We start from the raw sequence: 23,840 nt of genomic DNA on the forward strand, positions 1-23,840 counted from the left end.
TAAACATCTAAAAACTTTGCTGAAGGGGCATGTTCTCTGAGTCTTCATTGGGTTTTTCTCTTATGCTCTGTGTACAGGTATCTTACCAAGGCGCCCAATGCACTTGCTACTTCTTCCTTATCAGGTTCAATTAATATGATGTCATCATTACTGCAAACCAATGTGATGTTCTAAGAAATGTCCACATCCCTTTGGACCCTATTAAGACAGAGGACTGGAAACTTTATAAGTTTCGCCTTGGGGCGAAATCATAAATGCATTCTATTGTCTTGTCAGTTTCATTTAAACATGATCTGTGTCTGGTAATCTTTCCTTACAGGATGGAAAAATACATATTGTCCAGATTTCAGTAACCACATACCATGAACATGAAAGTGTTAGTTGCTCAGTTGTGTCTGACTCTTTGCAACCCCATGGACTATAGCCCACCAAGCTCCTCTGTCCATGAGATTCTCCAAAGAAAAATACTGAAGTGGGTTTCCATCCCCTTCTCCAGGGGATCTTCCCCACCAAGGGATCAAACTTGGGTCTCCTGCACTGCAGGTAGATTCTTTACAGTCTGAGCCAGCAAGGAAGCCCATGAACATGCAGCTGTGTTAAGTTATTCTAGAAAAGATACTATGGGGACTTCCCTGGAGGTCCAGTGGTTATGACTCTGTGCTCCCAATGAAGGGGGCACAGGTTCCATCCCTGGTAGGAGAACTAAGATCCTGCACAGAATGGCAAAAAAAAAAAAAAACAAAAAAAAACAAAAAGAAGAAGAAGAAGAAAGGATACTATGTCTGGCACAGCACAGCAAGTATTAGTTGATTGGGTGTGCAGGAGTCTACTGTCATTCTTAAGGCTCTGTCTAGTTTTTGCAATGTCCAGTCTGCTGAATTAAATAGGGATTTGATGGAACAGCCACTCCTATATCATTTAGGTATCACTGATCTCTGCCATTCATCCCGAGAATTTTGATTTAATTTTAATTTGAGCACTAGAAGGCAGTTTCAGTAATGCATGCTGCCTTATAAGACAGAAGTCTCTTAATTGTCTGCAAGCAAGAGGCAAGCACTAGCTTTTCACAGGGAGGAGTGGGCTATTTTGCAAGCCTAGAGGGTTCAGAAGAATCTGAGGAGCCAAGATTTTTGTACGCATGATCCCAGATTCATCAGTCCAAGTTTTAGGGTCCCACTTCTCATTCACAGCCCCAACCTCAGCACCTCAAACCTGTTGGGAATGAGATTCAACCATCTCTGGAGGTCTGCTGCTCTTTTTTCTTTTTGGCCTGGAGACACTTGGGCTCTTAGTTCCCTGATCAGGGATGGAACCAGAGTCCCCTGCAGTGGAAGTGTGGAGTCTATAGCCCCTGGACAGTCAGGGAAGTCCCTGCTACTCTTATAATTATATTTGGGGCCTGATATTTAGCTGCTTTTCACATGGGGAGAAGCTTAATGTGAGTTGATTTAACTATAGCATCTTTTCCCCTAGTACCAAGATTGAGAATAGCATGAAAATGTTGAATTGAAGATTGATAGAAGGGATGCTCAGAGCAAGGATGGCGATAAGGAAAGAGGAGGCAATAGAGACGACAGTGGACAGAAAGTCTACAGAAGAAAAACTTGACAAGCTTGGCAATTTTTTGTCCTGTTGCAGTGTTAGACTCCATCTGCAGCTGTGTGCTAACGAGTGAGGCTGTCACAAAGCTCCAGCCTTGATGGGTGAAGAAACACCAATCTGCAGCTCTGTCAGGGGCCCTGTGGGAGATGAAGCTTTGTTTACTGAACAATCTAGGACAAGGGGACTTGTACCTTCACTACTAGGATTCTTGGCCTGAAGATCTGAGCAAGTTGTGAGTACAGTAACTTATCCCTGACTCTAGAGCCATAACGAGTCATTTACCTCGGGTTGCATTTTTTTTTCATTTTCATAAATGAATAATTGCTCTAGAACTCTGAAGAAAGCAAGTTTGAGTCCTCTTATGGACAAGTGAGTACCTTGAAATACTTTTTTGAAATTGCACATCAGGAAACAGCCAAGTGATATGTCTCTCACTAGATTACAGAAAGGACTGGGAGACTGGCATGAAGTGACCAAGTGGCCTTACTGTCTATATACAGGGGCTTCCCTGGTAGCTCAGCTGGTAAAGGATCTGCCTGCAATGCAGGAGACCCCAGTTCAATTCTTGGGTCAGGAAGATCCCCTGGAGAAGGGATGGGCTACCCACTCCAGTATTCTTGGGCTTTCCTGGTGACTCAGATGGTAAAGAATCTGCCTGCGATGTGGGAGACCTGGGTTCAGTCCCTGGGTTGGGAAGATCCCCTGAAGGAGGGCATGGCAACCCACTCCAGTATTCTTGCCTGGAGAATCCCTGTGGACAGAGGAGCCTGGTGGGCTACAGTCCATGGGGTCACAGAGTCAGACAGGACTGAACGACTAAGCACAGCACATGCAGGGAGCAGAAAGGTTATGTTTATGTCACGGTTTATTGTCGTCATTGTTGTGCCAATCAAGAAGAGCATATGCACCCACTTAACCATTTATGATGTCCGTCCTACCAGCTCCAGCTATTTTTCAGCATTCTCCCAGACCACTACAACAGTTTCCTAACTGATCTACCTGTCATCAGTCTCATCCCCTTTGAATCTTTCCTTGAAACTGCCCCAGATAAATGTTTCTATATCACAAACTTGCCAACACACATCCTTAAATCCTGATTGCCTATAGGATGAAGTTTCTTGCCATGTCTTACCAGGATCACCACGTTTTGACCCCTCCCAATAGCTCACATATTTATTGAGCACATATGTGACAGTAGTGTACTATATGCTTTATGAGCATCATTTAATTTTAGGCTTCACTTGGTTTCAATTTCAAGCCCTAAGAAGTATGATTATACTGTAATTTTACAGATGGGAAGACTGAGCCATAGAATCCTTAACTTTCTTGTCCAATGTCACAAGACCTTGGTAGAGTTGGAAATTGAACCCAGGTCTTCCAGATGCCAAAGCTCATGGCCACAACCCACACATCTATATTTCCTGGTGCTTCACTTCCTGCTGTATCTGCCCCCTCTTCACTCTTGGAGAAGGAAATACTAACCCACTCCTATATTCTTGCCTGGATATTTCTATGGACAGAGAAGCCTGGTGGGCTAAAGTCCATGGGGTCGCAGAGAGTTGGACACACCTGAGTGACTAACACTTTCATAACACCAAACTGCCTTGTTTTTTCTTATACCCTAATGCCTTATGTCCCTGACCACACTGTCATATAGGTAGCTTTTTGTCTTCCCACTTGATTGTAAAATTCTTTCAATCAGAAACCATTGTCTTACACACCTTTAGATTTATATTAGTCATTTGTGGTCACATAACAACATTATCACAAACATAGCAGCTTAAAGGAACACACACATGTATTATCGCAAAGTTTCTGTGGACCAGGATTCTAGGTACAGCTGGGCTGGATCTTCTGCTTGAAGTCTCATAGGACTGGAATCAAGGTGTCAGCTGGGCTTTCTGTTTTACCTTAGGTGTGACTGGGAAAGGATTCGCTTCCAAGCTCATATGGTGGTTGAGAGAATTCAGACCTTTGTAGGCTGCCAGACTAAGCATCTCAGTTTGTTGTTTTTTTTGGTTTTGTTTTGTTCTGTTTTCAAGGTCACCAATATTTCAATATGATTAAAGAATTTCAATTAATGCCAAAAATTCATGGTGAACAAAATAAGAAAATTTTCAGTAAAAACAAGATCTCAGAGTACTATGCTAAACCATATTGGAGGCTAAGGCAAAAGGAAAAATGTGCACCCCAATATTCATGTTTTCATGTCTGTTTAGTGTTTAATTACAATCAAGGGTATGGAAGAATACCTCCTACACATATGATTTTTCCATAACATCAGAGTAGTTAAGAAATATTTACAAAATGAAAAGCATTATTTTAACTTTAAATATTTTATTTATGCCAATACCAGAATTTGTTGTTTTACTTTCCTGGCCTGAACGGAAGCAAACTCATTGATAATATTTTCATTAAAGCCATTAGACAGTTTTAAAATACATAAAACCACATGTATATTTATATACATTATGTAATACAGATTTTTGCTTTTGAGTCATGCTCTAGTATGGCTCACCACAGCACTGGCTGGATTAATAACCTAAAAAACCAGCCTCAAACCTCATAAGGGGTCTGTAAATGGGAGTGGAACATTCAATAATATATACTCCTTCAGCTCTCCTTCCCTGCTCCTTTGGCTTGTAGCTTCTCTTTTCAGTTTATTGTAGATTGTCAGCAAGGAGATGATCCTCAGCTCCTTCTCCGTAAGGCAGCTCAGAAGATGGCAGCTTTCTTTTTCGGAGTCAGCAGAGGGGAGCATCAGTTTTGGCAAGGCAGGCATTAGGATCTTGATTACTGATAATCAGTAATCATGTATCCATAAATCACACATTCTGTCACCTTTGCTGTATCCTATTGGCTAGAAGCAGGCACAGGTCCTGCCAACATTGAGAGGAGGGAGTCAAACAATGGTGTGAACACCAGGAGCTGGGGTTCATGATAGCCACAGTATCTCACCATCTAGATTTAGAGCTGACACATCACACAATTTCCTGGTGTTGTGCATTATGACAGTTCAGTTCAGTTGCTCAGTCGTGTCCGACTCTTTGCAACCCCATGAATTGCAGCATGCCAGGCCTCCCTGTCCATCATCAACTCCCAGAGTTCAACCAAACTCTTGTGCATCGAGTCAGTGATGCCATCCAGCCATCTCATCCTCTGTCATTCCCTTCTCCTCCTGCCCCCAATCCCTCCCAGCATCAGGGTCTTTTCCAATGAGTCAACTCTTCCCATGAGGTGGCCAAAGTACTGGAATTTCAGCTTCAGCATCAGTCCTTCCAATGAACACCCAGGACTGATCTCCTTTAGGATGGACTGGTTGTATCTCCTTGCAGTCCAAGGGACTCTCAAGAGTCTTCAACAACACCACAGTTCAAAAGCATCAATTCTTCGGCACTCAGCTTTCTTCACAGTCCAACTCTCACATCCATACATGACCACAGGAAAAACCATAGCCTTGTCTAGATGGACCTTTGCTTGCAAAGTAATGTCTCTGCTTTTCAATATGCTATCTAGGTTGGTCATAACTTTCCTTCCAAGGAGTACTGCTAAGTCACTTCAGTCGTGTCCGACTCTGTGAGACCCCATAGACGGCAGCCCACCATGTTCCCTCGTCCCTGGGATTCTCCAGGCAAGAACACTGGAGTGGGTTGTGATTTCCTTCTCCAATGCATGAAAGTGAGAAGTGAAAGTGAAGTCGCTCAGTCATGTCCCAACCTAAGTACCCCATGGACTGCAGGCTTCCAGGCCCCTCCGTCCATGGGATTTTCCAGGCAAGAGTACTGGAGTGGGGTGCCATTGCCTTCTCCATCAAAGGAGTAAGCGTCTTTTAATTTCATGGCTGCAATCACTATCTGCAGTGATTTTGGAGCCCCCCAAAAAATAAAGTCTGACACTATTTCGACTGTTTCCCCCATCTATTTGGCCATGAAGTGATGGGACCAGATGCCATGATCTTAGTTTTCTGAATGTTGAGCTTTAAGCCAACTTTTTCACTCTCCTCTTTCACTTTCATCAAGAGGCTTTTTAGTTCCTCTTCACTTTCTGCCATAAGGGTGGTGTCATCTGCATATCTGAGGTTATTGATATTTCTCCCAGCAATCTTGATTCCAGCTTGTGCTTCATCCAGTCCAGCATTTCACATGATGTACTCTGCATATAAGTTAAATAAGCAGGGTGATGTACTCCTTTTCCTATTTGGAAGCAGTCTGTTGTTCCATGTTCAGTTCTAACTGTTGCTTCCTGACGTGCATATAGGTTTCTCAAGAGGCAGGTCAGGTGGTCTGGTATTCCCATCTCTTTCAGAATTTTCCACAGTTTATTGTGATCCACACAGTCAAAGGCTTTGGCATAGTCAATAAAGCAGAAATAGATGATTTCCTGGAATTCTCTTGCTTTTTCGATGATCCAGCGGATGTTGCTAATTTGATCTCTGGTTCCTCTGCCTTTTCTAAAACCAGCTTGAACATCTGGAAGTTCGCCATTCATGTACTGCTGAAGCCTGGCTTGGAGAATTTTGAGCATTACTTTACTAGCATGTGAGATGAGTGTAATTGTGCAGTAGTTTGAGCATTCTTTGGCATTGCCTTTCTTTGGAATTGGAATGAAAACTGACCTTTTCCAGTCTTGTGGCCACTGCTGAGTTTTCCAAATTTGCTAGCATATTGAGTGCAGCACTTTCACAGCATCATCTTTCAGGATTTGAAATAGCTCAACTGGAATTCCATCACTTCCACTAGCTTTGTTCGTAGTGATGCTTTCTAAGGCCCACTTGACTTCACATTCCAGGATGTCTGGCTCCAGGTGAGTGATCACACCATCATGATTATCTGGGTCATGAAAATATTTTTTGTACAGTTCTTCTGTGGATTCTTGCCACCTCTTCTTCATATCTTCTGCTTCTGTTAGGTCCATACCATTTCTGTCCTTTATCGAGCCCATCCTTGCATGAAGTGTTCCCTTGGTATCTCTAATTTTCTTGAAGAGATCTCTAGTCTTTCCCATTCTGTTGTTTTCCTCTATTTCTTTGCATTGATGACTGAGGAAGGCTTTCTTATCTCTTTTTGCTATTCTTTGGAACTCTGCATTCAGATGCTTATATCTTTCCTTTTATCCTTTGCTTTTTGCTTCTCTTCTTTTCACAGCTATTTGTAAGACCTCCCCAGACAGCCATTTTGCTTTTTTGCATTTCTTTTCCATGGGGATGGTCTTGATCCCTGTCTCCTGTACAATGTCACGAACCTCTGTCCATAGTTCATCAGGCAGTCTATTAGATGTAGTCCCTTAAATCTTTTTCTCACTTCCACTGTATAATCATAAGGGATTTGATTTAGGTCATACCTGAATGGTCTAGTGGTTTTCCCCACTTTCTTCAATTTAAGTCTGAATTTGGCAATAAGGAGTTCACGATCTGAGCCACACTCAGCTCCCAGTCTTGTTTTTGCTGACTGTATAGAGGTTCTCCATCTGTGGCTGAAAAGAATATAATCAATACAATTTTGGTGTTGACCATCTGGTGATGTCCATATGTAGAGTCTTCTCTTGTGTTGTTGGAAGAGGGTGTTTGCTATGACCAGTGCATTCTCTTCGCAAAACTCTATTACCTTTTGCCCTGCTTCATTCTGTACTCCAAGGCCAAATTTGCCTGTTAACTCCAGATGTTTCTTGACTTCCTACTTTTGTATTCCAGTCCCTTATAATGAAAAGGACATCATTTTGGGGTGTTAGTTCTAAAAGGTCTTGTAGGTCTTCATAGAATTGTTCAACTTCAGCTTCTTCAGCGTTACTGGTTGGGGCATAGGCTTGGATTACCATGATATTGAATGGTTTACCTTGGAAATGAACAGAGATCATTCTGTTGTTTTTGAGACTGCATCCAAGTACCGCATTTTGGACTCTTTTGTTGACCATGATGGCTATTCCATTTCTTCTGAGGGATTCCTGCCCACAGTAGTAGATATAATGGTCATCTGAGTTAAATCCACCCATTCCAGTCAATTTTAGTTCACTGATTCCTAGAATGTCGACATTCACTCTTTGCCATTTCCTGTTTGACTACTTCCAATTTGCCTTGATTCATGGACCTGACATCCCAGGTTCCTATGTAATATTGCTCTTTATGGCATCAGACCTTGCTTCTATCACCAGTCACATCCACAACTGGGTATTGTTTTTGCTTTTTCTCCATCCCTGCATTCTTTCTGGAGTTATTACTCCACTGATCTCCAGTAGCATACTGGGTACCTATCGACCAGGGGAGTTCCCCTTTCAGTATCTTATCTTTTTGCCTTTTCATACTGTTCATGGGGTTCTCAAGGCAAGAATACTGAAGTGGTTTGCCATTCCCTTCTCCAGTGGACCACATTCTGTCAGACCTCTCCACCATGACCCTCCCATCTTGGGTGGCCCCACACGGCATAGCTTAGTTTCATTGAGTTAGACAAGGCTGTGGTCCATGTGATCAGATTGGCTAGTTTTCTGTGATTATGGTTTCAGTGTGTCTGCCCTCTGATGCCCTCGCAACATCTACCGTCTTGCTTGGGTTTCTCTTACCTTGGACGTACGGTATCTCTTCACGACTGCTCCAGCAAAGCACAGCCGCTGCTCCTTACCTTGGAGGAGGGGTATCTCCTCAAGGCCGCCCCTCCTGACCTTGAAGGTAGAGTAGTTCCTCTCGGCAGTTCTGTTCCTGCGCTCCCACCACTCCTTGGACGTGGGGTTGTTCCTCTTGGCAGCCGGCCCTGACCTCGGGCGTGGGGTAGCTCATCTCGGCAGCTCCTGTGCTGACGCAGCCTGGCGCTCTCGGTGGCTGCCCCAACCTTGGGCGACGGGTAGTCCCTCTTGGCCACACTTCTTTTGACAATCCTTTATTAAGTGCTCAGTAACTATTTGCTGCCTGAAAGCACAAATAAGGAAAAATTAGACAATTTCTGGAACAAAATTAATTGAATGTAACGTTATAGAAAGAGTTTCAACATGGGAATCCAGAGTGTCATGAATCTGGGTCTCAGTTTCTTCATCTGTTAAATGGGTGGCTTTTTCACTCTCCTCTTTCACTACTGATTTTTCCAGTAGTCTTGTACAGATGTGAGAGCTGGACTATAAAGAAGGCTGAGCATTGGAGAATTGATGCTTTTGAATTGTGGTGCTGGAGAAGACTCTTGAGGGTCCCTTGGACTGTAAGGAGATCAAACCAGTCAATCCTGAAGGAAATCAACCCTGAATGTTCATTTGAAGGACTGATGCAAAGCTGAAGCTCCAATACTTTGGCCACCTGATGCAAAGAGCTGACTCATTAGAAAAGACCCTGAGAGGGCAAGAGAAGAAGGGGACAGCAGAGGTTGAGATGGTTGGATGGCATCACCAACTCAATTGACATGAGACTGAGCAAACTCTGGGATATAGTGGAGGACACAGGAGATAGTGGAGGACAGAGGAGCCTGGTGTGCTGCAGTCCACGAGGTCAGAAAGAATTGAACACAGCTTCCTAGTGGCTCAGAGGTTAAAGCATCTGCCTGGAATTCAGGAGACCTGGGTTCGATCCCTGGGTCGGGAAGATCCCCTGGAGAAGGAAATAGCAACCCACTCCAGTACTCTTGCCTGGAAAATCCCATGGAGGGAGGAGCCTGGTAGGCTACAGTCCATGGGGTCGCAAAGAGTCGGAAACGACTGAGCAACTTCATTTTCACTTTCTTTAGCAATTGAACAGCAACAACAAAAATGTGTGGCAAAACCCAGCTGATCTCTGAGGTCTTTTTTATCTTTAAAATTCCAAAAGTCTAGAACATCTGTTTTCTTCTCTCTTTATTTATCTCTAATTTCTGCATGACATAATAATAGCTAATATAGAATTGACTTGTGCTAGGTATTGTTCTAAATGATTTGTGTTCCACACTCTCAGAACACCACTTTGGGGTAGGTCCTTTTAGGTTCCCCATTAAACAGATGAGGCAGCTAACATCAGAGAGTTAAGTAACATCAGTCTGGCCCTAGAATCTATGCAGTGACCCCTAAGCAGTACCATCTTTCTAAAAGACAGAGACAGATTGGAGAGTAAAGGAGAGGAAACTCATTTTCAGGGCTTGGCTGCTTGTATTTAAGATTTCCCTTTCTTTTGAGTTTCAAATCTGAGGTTTCAACACCACAAGTCTAGGGAAAGGAAGACTAGACAATTGTGGCAGCTCTTTCTTCTACATGGCATCTCCCCAGAGCATGAAAGGCGTATTGGTAGAGCCAAAGCTCAGCTCAGCCAGCCAGAAGCAGTGGGAGGGAGAAGACTGAAAAGCTCCAACAGGGAATTAGAAAACTCAATGCGGAATCCCTCCCCCATCTCTTGCCCCAGTCAGTGACTGGCGGGCACCGGATCCCTATTGCCATTCTTTATCTGCTTCGGCTGGACAATGCCCCATCCATATTTGGAATTTCCAAGTAGAAAGACAAGTAGGTAGGGGTCAGGCTGGTGTGGATGGTGGGAGGGAGCTGGGTAAGAAAGGCGGTGAAGCAGAACATACCCAAGAGTGACAGTTCTTATTCATTAAATTATCAACTCCCTGACAGAACAGACTGAGTTGAAGTAAATCCTTCTTAGGCCTGAACTGGACTGGCTTAGTCCTGACACTTTGCTCTATAAATCATTCTATTTCTCTACCAAGTATAATCCTGTATCAAAGAGCAAGGTGTATTCTGCCTTTTTATTACTTTCCTGTGAAGTGGTGGTTTCTGGTGCCAGGGAATATCTAGGGCTAAATCATGCATTGTGATCTCTCAACCCCTTTCTATCTAAATTAAACAGAAAGTCAGAAGCATGGCAAGTTGCCTACTTTGTTCTACCCTTGGAGACTACATTTTAGCTTTTATGGAACAGAATCAACAATTTAATGGAGAGAAATAAAAATTTATGTCTTTAATGATCACCTTGGAGAAAATGAAAGCTCTGTCAACCTCCTTGACCCAGCATGCAGACACAAAAGGGGATGTGTGACGAAAAGTTCCTTTACAAGACCCCCTGGGTATGGAGTGGGCTCTGGGACTCTGGGGCCCCACCTCCTTTGAGTTAGCAATTGTGCCTGGGCAAATAATTCCAGAGATGCAAGGTAACTTGCTGCAGTGCTTCCAGTCATGCTGCCTGCTTTTTCTTCTCACATCAGAATAGCTTGCAGAGATTTCAATTTAATGTTGTCATTCAGTTGCTAAGTCGTGGCTGACTCTTTGTGAGCCCATGGACTGCAACACACCAGGCTTCCCTGTCCTTCACTATCTCCCCGAGTTTGCTCAAACTCATTTTCTCAATTTAATGGGGGAAAATAAAATACAGTAGAAATTCCTTCTGTTTGGATGAGTCGTTAGAAAGTTTTAATGATAGAGAATTCAGAAAGTCCAACCTAGTCTAATAGTTAAGTAACATTATAAGGATGTGGACTCTCAAGCTAGACTGTCTGGGTTTAAGCCTGGAAGCTCCTGTTTGCTAGCTGTGCAACTGTTGGCAAGTCACTCAACCTCTTTGTTCTTCTGTTTTCTCATCTGTACTATGAAGATAATAATGGTATCTGTATTCACAGGGTTTTTATAAAGATTAAGTGAGTGAAAATTTGTTGTGTTTAGAATTGTGCCTGGCAGATAGTGATCAATATTTAAGTATTGATGAGTAAACCAGTATTTGTTCCCTCACTGCTAGGTCTTATGAGGTGGATTTGGTTTTTTGCATCACACAACTACACTGAAATGTAAGTATTGTTATTCCAATTATTGTTATGGAAACTGAAACTCAGACAGGTTACAGGAGTATGTTTCAGATCATTTAAAAAATCAAATATATGCCCTCCCCCTCGGATGTGAATGGAGCTTGAGGTGTGCAGGGCCAGAGGAGACTCTGCAGACCTGGGACCCAGGGCAACTCAGAGGCTGTGACCAATAGCTTTTCAAGTCTGCAACAAAAAATGGCTCCAATAAAACTACATTGCAAAAAGTGCAAAAGAAACAAAAAGGAAAGAGTAAAATAGTTGAAGAGGCAGAACCTGAAGAATTTGTGGTAGAAAAAGTAATGGACAACCGTGTAGTGAATGGGAAGGTGGAGTATTTCCTGAAGTGGAAGGCATTTACAGATGCAGACGATACTTGGGAACCTGAAGAAAATTTAGATTGTCCAGAGTTAATGGAAGTATTTCTTAATTGTCAAAAAGCTGGTAAAGAAAAAGATGAAACAAATAGAAAATCTTTGTCTGACAGTGAATCTGATGATAGCTAATCAAAGAAGAAAAGAGATGCTGCTGCTAAACCAAGAGGTTTTGCCAGAGGTCTTGATGCAGAACAGATAATTGGTGCCACAGACCGCAGTGCAGAATTACTGTTCCTCATGAAACAGAAAGGTTCCGATGAGGTGGACTTGGCGCTGCCAAAGAGGCAAACATGAGCTGTCCTCAAATTATAATTGCTTTTTATGAAGAGAGACCAACTTGGCATTCTTGTCCAGAAGATGAGGCTCAATAATTGTTTGCATCGTTTCTTGTATATATTTATATATGTATATAAAATGTAGGCCTTGGTTTTTTGATTTATTAGTGTGAAGAAATAACTACATTCTAATGAAAATCAAGTTTGATATGTTCATTTTGAAGTAGTATTGGGGAAGTTACATTTTTTTTTTTTCCATCTGCAGCACTGGTTAATTAGAACAAATAAAAGCTTTCTGTAGTTGCTTCTTTTGGCAGAAAAGAATTTGATACCAGGATATATTATTTTCTCAGAGTTAGAGAACAACTTTTCTAAATGTTGGGGGAAATCTCCATAGTCATTATTAAATTAGAATTTAGAATTTGCATTTAACTCATATATGACTAAGGATCGTTCTAAGTTTCTTATATTTGTATAAAATACAAATGTAAATGGTTTGGGAGTTTTTTTTTTGTTGTGGTGGTTTTTGTTTTGCTAAATATAAACAACAGCCTTTCATAACCATGGATAAGCTCATGTTTCTGGAATTCCATCATTTTGAGCAATACAAGAAATCCCTTCAACTTAAATTGAATACTTAAGTCTTAAACTTTCAAATTAAATAATTTTGTAATTAATTAGACAAATTAAGCAATTTAAATTGGGTAATTTTTTAAAGCATCCCTATCAGAATCTGCATCCATATCGGCATAAATGCAGTTTTATATGCAGAAACCTTGGAAGGAAAATTTATATCACTAATAATAACCTCCCCAACCAAATGAAAAAAATAGAAAAATTCTGGTATGTTTTAATTAGCAAAGCAAAACTTAGTTAAATGGACACTTGATGGTTCTTTTTGGTGAACCATTGTTTTACAAGAAATTAAAGTTCCCGTGCTATATTTAGGAAAGGTTGTAATATACGGGATGTCTCAGATTTATTCATGGAAACCTAATCAGATAATTTTAAGATTTTGGCTATTTGTGATCTATAGGAATAAATGAGTGAACAAACTTTTCTAATCTATGCTTGACCTGCATGTTTTTTCAGACTTCACCCCAACCTATTCCTTACACGAAGGCTCAATTTTCTCAGTATTTTGGGTTACTAGTTCAGCAGAAGCCAAGAAAAGCAATAACTTTGTAGTAATCAGAATGTTATTCAACTGTATGTTTTTACTTTATTGTAAATACTGGTGAACAGTGGGCAATAAATAGCTTTATATTCCTTTTTAAAAATAATCAAATATGCTTCATGCAAAAGTGAAGATCTCTAACAGTTAGTGATGCTGAGAAAGAAGTCCAAAAGGGAGGGGATATAAATAAATAAATAAATAAATATATATATATATATGATTCATTTTGCTGTACAGTAGAAACTAACACAGCATTGTAAAGCAACTATACTCAAATGAAGACCTCTTCCATTACTCCCCAATAGTTTTCTCTTTGCAGCCCCATGGGACTTTGCTCCCCACTTCCTTGGAGGATGTAGACCTTGAACAAACTTCTGATACCAGCCTTTGCATCTTCCCTAGAGCAGTGGCTGCAGGGGCCTCCAACACCACATAGCTCAGTATAAAGTAGTCTCTGGTTTTGTCACTTCTCATTTTAAGAATGCTTCTAGAAAGCTGTAAGTTACCATAGTAGGCACACATGAATGAATCGACCATATCCTCATTCATCCTATAAAAGAACTTGGGCGGCTGAATCTGTTCTGAGTTTCTCCCAGAGAAACCACATTGTCTTCTTCAAGCAGGCTTTGCTGTGCTTAGTTGCCTGGCTGTGTCTGACTCTTTGTGACCCCATGAACTGTAGCCTACCAGGCTCCTCTGTCCACAGGGATTCTCCAGGCAAGAATACTGGAGTGGGTTGCCATGCCCTCCTCCAGGGGATCTTCCCAACCCAGGGATCGAACCCAGGTCTCCTGCATTGCAGGCAAATTCTTTACCATCTGAGCCACCAGGGAAGTCCCTTCCTCAAGCATATTATGTTTAATTACAGCCTCGTTGTAGACTTTACAAACTTTGTTAGCCAGCTTGATATTCAGCAACCTATATAATCCTAGGTGCTGCTCCTCACTCCCAACTATCCAACTAGACCTATGAATACTTACTTCCCTTCAGTTCAGTTCAGTCACTCAGTCGTGTCCGACTCTTTTCGACCCCATGAATCACAGCACAACAGGCCTCCCTGTCCATCACCAACTCTCAGAGTTCACTCAAACTCATGTCCATCGAGTCGGTGATGCCATCCAGCCATCTCATCCTCTGTCGTCCCCTTCTCCTCCTGCCGCCAATCCCTCCCAGCATCAGAGTCTTTTCCAATGAGTCAACTTTTCGCATGAGGTGGCCAAAATATTGGAGTTTCAGCTTCAGCATCAGTCCTTCCAATGAACACCCAGGACTGATCTCCTTTAGGATGGACTGGTTGGTCCTCCTTGCAGTCCAAGGGACTCTCAAGAGTCTTCTCCAACACCACACTTCAAAAGCATCAATTCTTCAGCAATCAGCTTTCTTCACAGTCCAACTCTCACATGCATACATGACCACTGGAAAAACCATAGCCTTAACTAGACGGACCTTGTTGGTAAAGTAATATCTCTGCTTTTCAATATGCTATCTAGGTTGGTCATAACTTTCCTTCCAAGGAGTAAGTGTCTTTTAATTTCATGGCTGCAGTCACCATGTGCAGTGATTTTGGAGCCCAAAAAAATAAACTCTGACACTGTTTCCACTGTTTCCCCCATCTATTTGCCATGAAATGATGGGACCAGATGCCATGATCTTAGTTTTCTGAATGTTGAGCTTTAAGCCAACTTTTTTACTCTCCTCATCACTTTCATCAAGAGGCTTTTTAGTTCCTTTTCACTTTCTGCCATAAGGGTGGTGTCATCTGCATATCTGAGGTTATTGATATTTCTCCTGGCAATCTTGATTCCAGCTTGTGCTTCTTCCAGCCCAGCGTTTCTCATGATGTACTCTGCGTATAAGTGAAATAAGCAGGGTGACAATATACAGCCTTGATGTACTCCTTTTCCTATTTGGAACCAGTCTGTTGTTCCATGTCCAGTTCTAACTGTTGCTTTCTGACCTGCATACAGGTTTCTCAAGACGCAGGTCAGGTGGTCTGGTATTCCCATCTCTTTCAGAACTTTCCACAGTTTATTGTGATCCACACAGTCAAAGGCTTTGGCATAGTCAATAAAGCAGAAATAGATGTTTTCTGGAACTCTCTTGCTTTTTCCATGATCCAGTGTATGTTCGCAATTTGATCTCTGGTTCCTCTGCCTTTTCTAAAACCAGCTTGAACATCTGGAAGTTCATGGTTCACGTATTGCTGAAGCCTGGCTTGGAGAACTTTGAGCATTAATTTACTAACGTGTGAGATGAGTGCAATTGTGCAGTAGTTTGAGCATTCTTTGGCATTGCCTTTCTTTGGAACTGGAATGAAAACTGACCTTTTCCAGTCCTGTGGCCACTGCTGAGTTTTCCAAATTTGCTGGCGTATTGAGTGCAGCACTTTCACAGCATCATCTTTCAGGATTTGAAATAGCTCAACTGGAATTCCATCACCTCCACTAGCTTTGTTCGTAGTGATGCTTTCTAAGGCCCACTTGACTTCACATTCCAGGATGTCTGGCTCTAGGTGAGTGATCACACCATCATGATTCGTGTGATCTTTTTTGTGGGTCGTGAAGATCTTTTTTGTACAGTTCTTCTGTGGATTCTTGGCACCTCTTTTTAATATCTTCTGCTTCTGTTAGGTCCATACAATTTCTGTCCTTTATCGGGCCTATCCTTGCATGAAATGTTCCCTTGGTATCTCTAATTTTCTTGAAGAGATCTCTAGTCTTTCCCATTCTGTTGTTTTCTTCTATTTCTTTGCATTGATGACTGAGGAAGGCTTTCTTATCTCTCCTTGCTCTTCTCTGCATTCAGATGCTTATATCTTTCCTTTTCTCCTTTGCTTTTCCCTTCTCTTCTTTTCACAGCTATTTGTTAGGCCTCCCCAGACAGCCATTTTGGTTTTTTGTTTTTCTTTTCCGTGGGGTTGGTCTTGATCCCTGTCTCCTGTACAATGTCACGAACCTCCATCCATAGTTCATCAGGCACTCTATCTATCAGATCTAGGCCCTTAAATCTATTTCTCACTTCCACTGTATAATCATAAGGGATTTGATTTAGGTCATACCTGAATGGTCTAATGGTTTTCCCCACTTTCTTCAATTTAGGTCTGAATTTGGCAATAAGGAGTTCATGGTCTGAGCCACAGTCAGCTCCCAGTCTTGTTTTTGCTGACAGTATAGAGGTTTTCCATCTTTGGCTGCAAAGAATATAATCAATCTGATTTCGGTGTTGACCATCTGGTGATGTTTGTGTGTAGAGTCTTGGCACAGGAGCGGCCAAGAGGAGCTACCCCACGTCCGAGGTCAGGGGCGGCAGCTGAGAGGAGCTACCACATACCTGAGGTTAGGGAGGGCGGCTGACAGGAGCAACCCCACGTCCAAGGAGTGGCGGTTGCACGGGTGAGGAGGGCTGAGAGGAGCTACTCCACTTTCAAGGTCAGGAGTTGTGGCTGTGAGGAGATACCCCTCATCCAAGGTAAGAAGCAGTGGCTGTGCTTTGCTGGAGCAGTCATGAAGAGATACCCCATGCCCAAGGTAAGAGAAACCCATGTAAGATGGTAGGTGTTGGGAGAGGGCATCAGAGGTCAGACACACTGAAACCATAATCAGAGAAAACTAGCCAATCTGATCACATGGACCACAGCCTTGTCTAATTCAATGAAACTAAGCCATGCCATGTGGGGCCACCCAAGACAGGAGGCTCATGGTGGAGAGGTCTGACAGAATGTGGTCCACTGGAGAAGGGAATGGCAAACCACTTCAGTATTCTTGCCTTGAGAACCCCATGAACAGTATGAAAAGGCAAAATGATAGGATACTGAAAGGGGAACTCCACGGGTCAGTAGGTGCCCAATATGCTACTGGAGATCAGTGGAGAAATAACTCCAGAAAGAATGAAGGGCTAGAGCCAAAGCAAAAACAATACCCAGCTGCAGATGTGACTGGTGGTAGAAGCAAGGTCCAATGCTGTAAAGAGCAATATTGCATAGGAACCTGGGATGTCAGGTCCATGAATCAAGGTAAATTGGAAGTGGTCAAACAGGAGATGGCAAGAGTGAATGTCGACATTCTAGGAATCAGTGAACTAAAGTGGACTGGAATGGGTGGATTTAACTCAGATGACCATTATATCTACTACTGTGGGCAGGAATCCCTCAGAAGAAATGGAGTAGCCATCATGGTCAACAAAAGAGTCCTAGATGCAGTACTTGAATGCAGTCTCAAAAACAACAGAATGATCTCTGTTCGTTTCCAAGGCAAACCATTCAATATCATGGTAATCCAAGCCTATGCTCCAACCAGTAATGCTGAAGAAGCTGAAGTTGAACAATTCTATGAAGACCTACAAGACCTTAGTTCCCTTAGATGTTACCAATTGGGATCCCCACTCTGGGCCCTGACCTTTATGGAAAATTTCTAGGGCCTCCACCTCTCCTAATGGCATAATAGTGCTGTGCGGCCACTCTTTGGGTAGCAAGAACATAGTGGACATAGCAGGGATTTTGGAGTCGGACATACCTGAATTTTAAGACCAAGTTGACTTGTTTAATAGCTGTGGATATTTGGGCAATTTCATCTAATCTTTCTGAACCTCAGTTTCCTCATATAGAGAATGGAGACAATAAAACTGACCTCAAAGTGTTGCAAAAATTAAATGAGGTGATGAATATAAAATATTCAGAATGGTACCTGGCACCTAGACCCTTAGGGAAATTTGAACTCCTATTTGTTCTAAGTTTCGAGAATCACAAACTACACATTTTAATGAACATCATTATAATTTCTCCCTGGAGTTCCTTAAAATCCTTGGATGGATATTGCCTGGTCCCATTCCTCTTGACTGATCTACATTGATATAGTTTGTAAATTAGGATCAGAATATCTTATACACTTACCATGTTTCTAATCTGGTACATCTATGTGATCTGATTCAAAATCCAATATATGGGGGAAAGGAGAAGGAAAGCAGCAAGTTCAGTTCAATTCAGTCACTCAGTCGTGTCTGACTCTTTGCGACCCCATGAATCGCAGCACGCCAGGCCTCCCTGTCCATCACCAACTCCCGGAGTTCACTCAGACTCACGTCCATCGAGTCAGTGATGCCATCCAGCCATCTCATCCTCTGTCGTCCCCTTCTCCTCCTGCCCCCAATCCCTCCCAGCATCAGGGTCTTTTCCAATGAGTCAACTCTTCACATGAGGTGGCCAAAGTACTGGAGTTTCAGCCTTAGCACCATTCCTTCCAAAGAAATCCCAGGGCTGATCTCCTTCAGAATGTACTGGTTGGATCTCCTTGCAGTCCAAGGGACTCTCAAGAGTCTTCTCCAACACCACAGTTCAAAAGCATCAATTCTTCGGTGCTCAGCTTTCTTCACAGTCCAACTCACACCCATACATGACCACTGGAAAAACCATAGCCTTGACTAGATGGACCTTTGTTGGCAAAGTAATGTCTTGCTTTTCAATATGAGGCAAAGGGGAAAGTAAAAAACACATTTTCTTGACTGTGGTAGATGTTTCCAAAGCTTGCTGTTACGTTTTCTCCCATCCCACATGCCCTTTTGCAGTGTGGTCTTTCCATTCCTCCTATTGACAGGTGAATTTTGACTAGCCTGGTGACCTGTCTTGACCAATAGAATATGGTGGACGTGATGGTTGCATCTTGAGTGATCTTCAGTTTCTGTCTTCTTGTATCGAATACTTCTTGGAACCCAGCCATCATCTGTGAGAAAGCCCACAAAGGCTCATAGAGAGGCTGACATGAAGGAAAACCAAGGCCCTCAACCAACAACCTCACCTGAGCTCCCAGCCAGGAGCGAGCACGAATTGCCAGCCTTGTAAAGAAGGTAATTTTGGAATCTCCAGCCATTCCAGAGGCCCAGCCAATACCACGTGAAGTAGAACCATCTATCAGTCCACACAAGAAATAACACATGGATGTTGTTTTAAGCTCTGATGTTTTAGAGTTGTTTGTTATACAGCAATAAAGCATCTGACACTGAAACATTTAGTAATCATATTGTGTCCTTGTACTTTGTTTGCTGGGCTGTGCTTAGTTGCTCAGTCAGCTCTTTATGACCCCATGGACTGTAGCCCGCCAGGCTCTTCTGTCCATGGGGATTCTCCAGGCAAGAATACTGGAGTGGGTTGCCATTTCTTTCCCCAGGGGATCTTCCCTACAGAGGTCAGTGTGAAGAACATATATCTGGTTTCTAATTGTGTTTTGGATTGCTGTTGTTGTTGTTTAGTCACCAAATCATGTTCAACTCTTTGCTACCTCATGGACTGTAGCTGGCCAGGCTCCTCTGTCCACGGGGATTCTCCAGGCAAGAATACTGGAGTGGGTTACCACTTCGTTCTCCAGGGGATCTTCCCTACACAGGGATCAAACCCACATCTATTGTATTGGCAGGCGGATTCTTTACCACTGAGCCACTTGGGAAGCCCTTTTGGATTGTTCATCATTGATAAAAAAAATCTTCCTGCTAACAGAGGTGGGAATCATTGAGTTTCATATGAGACATTCACACAAAGGGACAGAGACCTTCTGGAGGACAATGTATGTCTTTTTGTGCCATGACTTTGGATGCTGCGATTGATTTTCCTTATCTTTGCATCAAAATGTTATTTCTTGTTCTGTTTTGGGTACAGATGGGAATCTGAGGCCTATCAAAGAAGCATACATACAAAAATCCTAATATAAGTGGCATGTGTGAAACATAATTCTTCATTTATTCATTCAAAAGTCATTGTTTCCAACTGGTGCTAGGCACTGCTTTCACATGCCAAACAGGTTCTTCCTCCCTCAAAGCTCAAGTGCTTTATTGGTGTGAAAATGCTAAAACTTTAATCTACCATAGTAAGACTAGAGATTACTTTCTTGTTTCACCATTATGGGAGGTCTCAGCTCCTGGTTTCATTGGTTTGAATCTATGATTGTACAAATGTAATCCAGCATCTTGTACAGTTAAGTAAGGCCTTCTGCAATATGCTCAATTAGAAATCATCATTTGGCACTGAACCCTGTAATGACCTAGATGAATGGCCCTCTCCTTAGCAGCAGCATTTACTTGGCAAATGCTCTTATTCTGTATCTAGTCACTAAGATGCATGAAGGGAAATGGTAACTATTTTGTAGACCGACCCTAAATGACAACCTTCTCTTGGAAAACAATCTTAATCACCAATTATTGTTCAGTTCATTGTATTTAGATAGGGAAAGTATCTGATCAGAGGTAGCCAGAATTTTCAATTGCTGTTAACAAATTCTGAATAAGAAAAAATTGGTTTTCAAGGCAAAGGAGCAAATGTTTAGTTGATCCATTGTTGCAAATAAATAATTAGAAAATTGGACTAGAAAGTAAAGGGTCCTCAGTGAAAAGCCATTTGAAAACTGACTCTACTCACTGCAAGCACTGGGCCCAGCTATTTCTTCACTTGGCCCCCCTAACCTACTTTTTTTTTTGTCAAAAAGATATTTACCCCAAATGAGAGTGTTCAAAGAATATTCATAGATAAAGCAAGCCTGTGATGCAGGCCACTGCATCCCAATTTCATTTAAACTATAATTCATTATTTTTTCCTACACTCATTCAAGAACTCATTGTTCAGTATTCTTTCATCTTTCTGTGATTAGAACAATTTGTATCTCTCCCTTGTACATTGGCCAAATGATGAAATAATCATTTGTGCATCTATACAGTATGTTACACTTATTGTTCACAGTTAAATTCACTCTGTAAAGCCATTTTATCATTCTCTAACAAGGAGGGGAATCTCTAAAGCACCTGAATTTATTTATTTGAGAAATATTTATTGGGTACCTATTATGTGCCAGGCACTGGAACAACAGGCAAGAATCCTCATCCTCTTGGGACTTACAAGCTAGAGAGGAGAAGAAACAAGAAGTAAATAAATACGTAAAATACATGGTGTCTAGGAGAGTTAAAAAGTGCTATAACAAAGACAAGAAGGATGTAAGGGAGGCGATAAACTATGTGGAAACTTGACAAAAAGCTTTCCAGGCAAAGAGAATAACAAATGCAAAGGCCCTGAGGCAGGAAGAAGCTTAGATGTGCTTGAGGATAAATAAAGAAATCCTTTGTATGGAATGAAGTGATAAAGAAGGGTAGGAAATAAGATAATGGAGAAGGAGAAGGATATTGTTCAGGAGTGCTTTGCCCTTTAGATGAGGAATAAATTCTAAAGCTGGTTATAATCTTACATTTTAACAGAATCACTGTTTGCTGTCTTGAGAACTGACTACAGAGCAGTAGCAGAAGAAGAGGAATTAGGAAGCTACTGAAGTAATCTAGGTGAGATATGATGATAGCTTGGACCAAGGTGGTAGCAGTGGATAGCAGTGAGAAGTGATGGCATTCTGTAGATATTTTGTAGGTAGGAACTGCAGGATTTGCTATCAGATTGTATGGGGGGTGTGAGAGAAAGAGAAGGCAAGGACTCCAAGATTTTAGCCTGAGCTGCTGTTAAGTACTGAGTTGCTGTTTACTAAGACAGAAAGACTGATGGAGGTGCTAGTTGTACTGTAAAAATAAGGAAGTTCATTTTGGACCTGTTAAGAGTGAGGTTGTTTGTTGGAAGGCCCAGCAGCGAGGCCAGGTAAGAACCACAGGATTGGAGATCTACCAAACATAGCCAATATTCAATTCACGTATCTCTCAGTTTATTGCACCTAATTAGCACACAATATGGAGAAGGCAATGGCACCCCACTCCAGTACTCTTGCCTGGAAAATCCCATGGATGGAGGAGCCTGGTAGGCTCCAGTCCATGTGATTGCTAAGAGTTGGGCACGACTGAGCGACTTCACTTTCACTTTTCACGTTCCTGCATTGGAGAAGGAAATGGCAACCCACTCCAGTGTTCTTGCCTGGAGAATCCCAGGGACAGAGGAGCCTAGTGGGCAGCCATCTATGGGGTCGCACAGAGTTGGACGCGACTGAAGCGACTTAGCAGCGGCAGCGGCAGCACACAATAGAGGTTAGTCAGAGTAGGGAAAATAGAAAAGGGGAGGGAGTAAGGAACCACTCTGGGGAGAAGTCCAGGGAGGAGATGGCTCTGCGGGAGCAGGAGTCTTGGGCTATACAACAGCTTGAGAAGGCTTCTGGAAGCAAGGCTCTGAACAGTGGTCCTCCAGGAAGGAGCCTCCAAGTCCCTCATCACAGTGGTCCCATGTTAAGAGTAAGACTTACTTCAGGATGGCGTGGGGTGGTGGTCTATTTTTTCATTTTTTCTTTATTTTTATTTTCTGTCTTTTTTTAAATTTAAATACTGAAAGTCACTCAGTTGTGTCTGACTCTTTGCGACCCCATGGACTATACAGTCCATGGAATTCTCCAGGCCAGAATACTGGAATGGGTAGCCTTTCCCTCCTCCAGGGCATCTTCCCAACCCAGGGATTGAAGCCAGGTCTCCTGCATTGAAGGCAGATTCTTTACCAGCTGAGCCACAAGGGAAGCCCAAGAATACTGGAGTGGGTAGCCTATCCCTTCTCCAGTGGATCTTCCCAACCCAGGAATTGAACCATGGTCTCCTTCACCGCAGGCAGATTCTTGACCAACTGAGCTATCAGGGAAGACCTGAAACTGAAGTATAGTTGAGTTATAATATTGTGTGGTTTCAGGCATACAGCAAAGTGATTCTGTTAGTTATATATATTTTTCAGATTATTTTCCATTATAGGTTATTATAAGATATTGAATACAATTCCTTGTGTTATATAATTGCTTGTTGCTTATCTATTTTATGTATAGTATTTTGTGTCTCTTAATCCCATACTCCTAATTTATCTCTCTTCCCTTTCTCATTCTGTAAGCATAAGTTTTTTCTCTGTATCTGTGAGTCTCTTTCTGTATTGTTATATTCACTAGTTTTCTTTTTTACATTCCACATACAAGTGATATCATAGAGCATTTGTCTTTGTCTGACTTAGCTCACTAAGCAAGTCCATCCATGTTGTTGTGAATGTTAGAATTTCCTTCTTTTTTTATGACTGAGTAGTACTGCCTTGTATATATGTACCACATCTTCTTTTTCCATTCCTCTGTTCATGGACATGTAGGTAGCTTCCATGTGATGGCTATTGTAAATAATGCTGCAATGAACATTGGGATGCATGTATCTTTTCAAATTGTGGTTTTCTCTGGATATATACCCAGGAGTGGGATTGCTGTGTTAAATGGTAGTTTTATTTTTAGCTTTTTAAGGAACCTCCACACTATTCTCCATGGTGACTGCACTAATTTACACTCCCACCAACAGTTTAGAAGGGTTCCCTTTTCTCCACACCCTGTCTAGCATTTATTAATGATATTTATAGACTTTCTGATGATGGCCATTCCACCAGATGATAACTCATTTACATTTCTCTAATAATTAGTGATGCTGAGTATCTTTTCATGTGCCTGTTGGCCATTAGTATTCTTTGGAGAAATGTCTACTTAGATCTTCCCATGTTTTGACTGAGGTGTTTGTTTTTTTGGTATTAAATTGTATGAGCTGTTTGTATATTTTGGATATTAACCTCTTGTCAATCTCAGCATTTGCAAATATTTCTCAGGGGAGAGGGTCTTGGCTTTTACCAATTTCTCCTTCTATTCCAGGGCATTGTCCAACAAAGTTCTTATCTAAAGTAGTACTCCTTGTTTATCACTTTAAGACA

The sequence above is a fragment of the Bos grunniens genome, chromosome X, assembly GCF_055505025.1.
Source record: "Bos grunniens cultivar Pamir isolate PY7600 chromosome X, Bosgru_T2T1.0, whole genome shotgun sequence".
In the NCBI taxonomy this organism is placed as follows: Eukaryota; Metazoa; Chordata; class Mammalia; order Artiodactyla; family Bovidae; genus Bos; species Bos grunniens.